The sequence below is a fragment of the Hyla sarda genome, chromosome 5 (assembly GCF_029499605.1).
Source record: "Hyla sarda isolate aHylSar1 chromosome 5, aHylSar1.hap1, whole genome shotgun sequence".
Taxonomy (NCBI): domain Eukaryota; kingdom Metazoa; phylum Chordata; class Amphibia; order Anura; family Hylidae; genus Hyla; species Hyla sarda.
In genome coordinates this window covers 315,082,764-315,089,957 of record NC_079193.1, presented here as the reverse complement: position 1 = coordinate 315,089,957, position 7,194 = coordinate 315,082,764, and the positions used below count along the sequence as shown (strand labels likewise).

Here is a 7,194-nt window from a genome sequence, read left to right as displayed (position 1 = left end):
AGCGGGACGCGCCCGCTCGGGAATCGCATCCCAAGTCACTCACCTGTCCCGGTCCCCGGCTGTCACGTCCTGGCGCGCGCGGCTCCGCTCCTTAGGGCGCGCGCGTGCCAGCTCTCTAAGATTTAAAGGGCCAGTGCACCAGTGATTGGTGCCTGGCCCAATTAGCCTAATTAGCTTCCACCTGCTCCCTGGCTATATTACCTCACTTCCCCTGCACTTCCTCGCCGGATCTTGTTGCCTTGTGCCAGTGAAAGCGTTTAGTGTTGTCCAAAGCCTGTGTTCCAGATCTTCTGCTATCCATATTGACTATGAACCTTGCCACCTGCCCCGAGCTCCTGCTACGTCTGACCTCGCCTCTGCCTAGTCCTTCTGTCCCACGCCTTCTCAGCAGTCAGCGAGGTTGAGCCGTTGCCGGTGGATACGACCTGGTTGCTACCGCCGCAGCAAGACCATCCCGCTTTGCGGCGGGCTCTGGTGAAAACCAGTAGCAACCCTAGAACCGGTCCACCGACACGGTCCACGCCAATCCCTCGCTAACACAGAGTATCCACATCCAGAGTGCCGAATCGTAACACATATTTATTCATGCACAGATACGATTTCAGGCGATTTGAGCTTCCAAAATCGTATCTGTGCATCTGAAGGTCAAATCGTGGTGTGAATGCAGCCTAACTTGTATCACATGTAGAATCATTTCTCAAGACAAAGTTGTCAGCTCTCCAACATTTACCGTAAATCATAGCATCTGTTTACATTAGATTTTACATTAGATTATTACACAATACCACTTCTCTTTTTCTAAATTTAATCTAAGGCAACTGCTTCTCTCCTGTCTGATAGGGGTGTCTTTATATAGTTTATTTACTATCACAATTAAAGGGGCTTTTTGGTAAGCACCGTCCTACATTAATAAGTCAGACACTGGGTGCACTGCTGCGGGGACCCCCAGGCCATCAGGTGTAGTCTTTGAGGGAGACCATCAGCAGGTGTTCAACTTTCCTACAATGCCCTGCATGGAAAACAAAGCATTACACATGCCCAGTGAAATCAGTTGGCTATCTGTTTAAAGCAGTGGTGTAGCTATAGGGGTTTGCAAGGGTCACAACTGCGACCTGTCCCGTACACCAGGGGGGCCTATAGGCCCCCCTTACCACAACTAGACTTAATGCTGCCAGTCCTCTCCTCCATGTATCAGCTGAGGATCTTACAGGAAACACAGTGGTGAGATGCCCCAGGATCCTATAGTAATGGAGTGCCATTAACACTGACCAGTGCCATGCTATTTAAATCTAAGTCTATTACATGTTATAGTCTCCTATGGGGAGTATAAAGTTGGCCAGTTGCCCATGGCAAACAATCAGATCGCTTCTTTCATTTTTACAAAGGCCTCTGAGAAATGAAAGAAGCAATCTGATTGGTTGCTATGGGCAACTGGTCAACTTAAAACAAAAAATCTGACAAAGATTTGTTCGAAACCATGGTTGAGTTTGAGATGGGGAGCATCCAGGAATCCCAGATGTCCCAGTTAGGTAAATATAAGAGCTCTCATGTTTCTAATATGTAATATTGTATTGCTATTTAGCATTTTACCTACCATATTTATCGGGGTATACCACGCACCGGCCTATAACACGCACCCTCATTTTACCAAGGATATTTGTGTAAAAAAAGTTTTTTACCCAAATATCCATGGTAAAGTGAGGGTGCGTATGTGCGCATGTATACCCCGATACACCCCCAGGAAAGGCAAGGGGAGAGAGGCCGTCGCTGCCCGCTTCTCTCCCCCTGCCTTTCCTGGGGTCTAGAGCCCTGCTGCCAGCCCTTCTCTCCCCCTGGCTATCGGCGCCGCTGCCCGTTCTGTCCCCCTGACTATCGGTGACGTCAGTGCGCCGCGCCGTGCATAGCAACGACGCAGGGGACGCACGCCGGAGGCCTGCCCGACCCCGGCAACAGGTTATTATGCCACCGGGGATGGGAGGAGGCAACAGGGCAGCGGCGCCGGCAATGGGTGCCGCTGCCCCTTCTCTCCCCCTGGCTGTCGGCGCCGCTTCTCTCCCCCTGGCTATCGGCGCCGGCAATGGGGCGCCGGCACCGATAGTCAGGGGGACAGAACGGGCAGCGGCGCCGATAGTCCGGGGGAGAGAAGGGCCGGCAGCAGGGCTCTAGACCCCAGGAAAGGCAGGGGGAGAGAAGCGGGCAGCAACTGCCTCTCTCCCCCTGCCTTTCCTGGGGGTGTATCGGCGTATAACACGCACATAGACTTTAGGCTAAAAATTTTAGCCTAAAAAGTGAGTGTCATACGCCGATAAATACACTTGCACGAAGTAACATTGTGGACTAGTAAAATGGTGATACTCCTTGTGGATGTTCCCCACTGTTTGCTTTTGGGGTTGATGTTATTTTAAGAGTGGGTATTCTTAATGGGAAGGATGCTTCCTTGTGTTTTGTATTTTGTAATTCTAATAAATATTTTGTAATGTGATTTCGTCAGTCATTTGTCGGTTAGGTCTCTTAGGTGGACAGGCATATGCTAGACTATAGGCTTTTGCAAAAATAAAAAACCTGATATCCTTAAAGAGGTACTCCGTTTGGAAAACATTTTTTTTTTTTTTTAAACAACTGGTGCCAGAAAGTTAAACAGATTTGTAAATTACTTCTATTACAAAATCTTAATCCTTCCAGTACTTATCAGCTTCTGCATGCTCCACAGGAAGTTCTTTTCTTTTTGAATTTCCTTCAGTCTGACCCCCAGTGCTCTCTGCTGACACCTCTGTCCATTTTAGGAACTGTACAGAGTAGAAGCAAATCCCCATAGCAAACCTATCCTGCTCTGGACAGTTCCTGACATGGACAGAGTTGTCAGCAGAGAGCACCGTGGTCAGACAGAAAGGAAATTCAAAAAGAAAAGAACTTCCTGTGGAGCATACATAAGCTTATAAGTACTAGAAGGATTAAGATTTTTTAATAGAAGTAATTAACAAATCTGTTTATCTGTTTAGGGGTTATTTCACACACACAACTGTATACTTCCTACCAGTGATATAATTATCATGGTTGCAGCAGTCGTAATCATGACGGAGCCTGGCACTGACCACCATGATAATTACGCCACTAACTGCTGCCACAATACCTGGTTGATCTGCTGGCACCTGCCACTTTAAGGGCAAAGGAAACAGACATGCCATCAAAAATATCCACTAGACCATAAATAATGCAACCAATATGTACAATTATTAGTTTCTAATCTCTATATAAGGCTATATTTAGACTGCAAAATATCCGGCTAGAAATTTTCCAGCTGGACATTCCGCAGACAGCGAGTACCGGCATGTTCTAGGACCCCTTGGAATAAATGGCAATGCATTTCCGAGCAAATTCCGCGGAAAGAATAGACAAGTCAAACATGAAGAAAGGAATTTGGTGAGACTTATCAAAGTCTGTGCAGAGGAACAATTAATCAGTTGCCCATAGCAACCAATCAGCTTACTGCTTTCGTTTTTTAAAAGGCCTCTGAAAAATGAAAGAAGCGATCAGATTGGTTTCTATGGGCAACTGGTCAACGTTTCCTCTGCACAGGTTTTGATAAATCTTCCCCGTTATCTATATATGAGCGCTCCTTTAGGGTCTGTTCACACGTACAGTATCCTACACAGGATTTGATGTGCAGGATATAAAGGGGTACTCTGGCCCCAAGACATCTTATCTCCCCCGCAATCTAGCATGTAGATCCCCCTTGTAAGCACTACAGGAAGCGCTGAAGTCTCTCAGTGTTATGCCTCCCGACCACGGGGACGGAGTATCGTGGCGTCACGACTCTGCCCCCGTGTGACATCACGCTCCGCCCCCTCAGTGCAAGTATATGGGAGGGGGCGCGACATCTCCATACTCCGTCCCTGTGGTTGAGAGGCATAACACTGAGAGCCTCCAGCGCTTCCTGCGGTGCTTACAGGTGGGTGCTGCATGCTAGATTGCGGGGGTCCCCAGCGGTGAGACCCCCACGATCAGTCATCTTATCCCCTATCCTTTGGATAGAGGGATAAGGCTAAGTTTCTACTTTTTTATTTTTTTATTTTTATTTTTTAAACGCCAAGAAAAAACGCCAATTCTGCCAAGAAAAACGCCAATTCTGCCGCATGGCGTTTTTTTTATACCAAAAAACGCTGTGGCCAGATGTTAGCTGTAAATCAATGAGAAATCGCAAAATTCTTATTCCACTTGGCGTTTTTCACTTTGGCATTTTTCTTAAATCCTTTTGGCGTTTTTTCAATCTTTTTTGGCGTTTTTTCAGCTCCTTGATGGTTTTCCAAAATCGCAGCATGTTGAGCCATTGGTGATTTTTTTAGTCAAAATCGTGGCGGTTTTTCCCCATAGAAGTCTATGGGAGTGAAAAAACACCAAGAAAAGCGATATGTGGGTTTTAAATTTGGCATTTTTGCAGGCGGTTTTTATTCTTTGTTGGACATTAGCGATCCATAAAAGTGATGGAGATACCTTTTTTAATAAAATTTCGTAGGGTACCATTAAAAAATAAAAAAAGATACAGTAGTGAAGGAAAAAATTGTATCTAACGAAATGTATCTTTTTTATAACAAAATTTGTATTAATTTTTAAAACAGGGATCAATTTATGTGGGCAGGTGGGGACCTAAAAATGTTGCCGAAAATAATAAAAATGTAGTGTGTGTATGTTTTTCACTTTTTTTCTTTATTTTTTACATTTTTTTTTAGTTAGTACTACTACTCCCAGCATGGAACATGGAACACACTGTTCCATGATGGGAGTAGTAGTACCGGTACTAATTGACAGATCGCCCGTTGCGATTCTCCTGTATAATGTATAGATGTGGCCAGCCGCTCTTCCATGGTCCCCTGCACTGCCGTATATATACACCTATTCATATTTCCTGCAGAGAGCTGTGATTGGCCAGATGGTTCTAGCCAATCACAACTCTCTGTGGGAAATAGGAATATGTGTGTGTATATATATATATATATGTCAGTGCAGGGGACCATAGAAAAGTGGCTGGCGGAATCTATACATTACACAGGAGAATCACAGCGTGTGTCAGGAGTGACATCCACTGTGATCTTTCCTTAACTGCAGGTACTACTACTCCCAAAATGGAGCACACTCTGCTCCATGCTGGGAGCTGTAGTACCTGCATTAATAGAGAGATGGCAACAGGTGTCAGAAATTACACTCGCTGCGATCTGTCTATCAATACAGGTACTACAGCTCCCAGCATGGAGCAGAGTGTGCTCCATGTTGGGAGTAGTAGTACCTGCAGGTAAGAACAGATCACAGCGGGTATCACTGCTGACATCCGCTGCGATCGTCCTATCTATTGCAGAGATGCAGAGCAGCTTTCTCCTGCGCTCGCATCTCTGCTATGTACTCCGGCCGGCCACTCACTCATTCACATTTCTCTCTGAGAGCTGTGATTGTCTGCAACCATCCGGCCAATCACCACTCTGGGCAGAAAATATGAGTGATGTTCTATTCCCATCACTGGCCGGAATATAGTGCAGAGATGCGAGGGCTGTATAGAGCCGCTCCACATCTCTAATATATTATGGACGATCGCATCGGGTGTCATGACTGACAACCGGGGCGATATATCTATTAGTACAGGTTCTACTACTCCCATCATGGAACAGTCTGTTCCATGCTGGGAGTAGTAGTACTACCTAAAAAATGTAAAAAATAGAGAAAAAAAGTGAAACACACACACACTTTATTAAAAAATTATTAAAATGTTGTTATAAAATATATACATTTCATTTAAAAAAAATTGCCATCACTACTGCATCCTTTTTTTTATTTTTTATTTTTTTTTGTATTTTGGGTACCAACAAATTCTGGGTACCAAAAAAAACTGCCAAGGTGCAATTTTCACACAAATGAAAAAACGGCAGAAAAAACGCCAGATGCAGGAAATTGCATCGGGTTTTTTCATGCGTTTTTTTTTTTTTTTTCAACCCAAAAAAACAAGTAGAAATTTAGCCTCAGATGTCTTTGGGCTGGAGTACCCCTTTAAGACTGTGTTCAGTCATACACTTGACATTGAAATCTGCAGCAGAAAATCCTGTCATCAAATCTGCGCAGAATACTGTACGTGTGAATAGACTATTAAAGCGTTTTTTTTTCTTGCTCAGTCCTTGCATGCAAATTTATATGCCATGTAGAAATATTAGTAATCAAAGTTTTACCAGCAGAGATCAGTAATAATGGATTTCAGGAATAATTTATTCTAATATTTGTAGAAATAACACATATGTACGTGGCAATCTAGATTTATTTTTTGAGTCCCAGGTGCTGTTCTTGTAGAAATTGCTATTAAATCTTCTCAAAATGTTTTCTTACTACTCCCTTGCCCTTATTAAGTGTTTCATCTAATGTTTATTAAAGCTATTAAGGGTTAATTCTTCATTATTATAGCCCGCTTGTCGGGGCCGCTTGGTTAAACGCGATCATTAGAAAGCAGCATTTATCGGTTATTTGACTCTCTTAGAAACTATTACCAGACAATATGTGATGCATAAGGGACATGTTAAGAATGCAGAAATGGCAGATTTTATGTGCCATTCCCATAAACTGGAGGAAGCTGGAGCGCACCACTTATGAGACACGATTTGCTCGGGAAAGGACAGCACGTTGTAATTGCTTCTAATTACAAAAGAAAACTTGCGCAGAGAATAGCTGTCACTATGCAATATACGACCTCTCACACTAAGGGCGCCCTATCAGGTACCATACCTATAGAGATATTGGGGGAAATTTATCAAAGACCAATATCTGATATTCTGGTCCTAGGGTTAAATGGCTGTTTCATAAATATAATGCCCATGCGCTGTCCATGCGCCACACACTGAAATCTAAGACAGCTACAAGCTGCCATAGGTTTTATCTGAAATGTAATCCACTAATCCACCACTCAGCTCGCTTCTCATCTGCCTCTCTCTCAATCCTTCACTTGTTACCCATTGCTCAATGAATTTAGTGTAAACTGGTTATCATTAGTGTTGAGCACAAATATTCATAACGCTAATTTTTATCACGAATATCAGCACTTCGCGATTTCGCGAATATTTAGAATATAGTGCTATATATACGTAATGACGAATATTCATTTTTCTTGTTTTTTTTTCACATGCAAATTTTTATGCAAATTTCCCATGCAAATTTTCACATGGA

At 43.7% G+C, this 7,194-nt stretch overlaps 1 long non-coding RNA gene across 1 annotated transcript in view; it reads left to right on the top strand.

Moving 5' to 3' along the window:
• The first annotated feature begins 1,434 nt into the window (after positions 1 to 1,434).
• The window catches only part of LOC130272724 (uncharacterized), a 33,609-nt gene continuing 27,849 nt past the window's right edge, over positions 1,435 to 7,194 (top strand). Inside the window, exon 1 of the long non-coding RNA XR_008843705.1 lies at positions 1,435 to 1,529. This is a non-coding gene — a long non-coding RNA (uncharacterized LOC130272724). The remainder of the gene's footprint in view (positions 1,530 to 7,194) is intronic.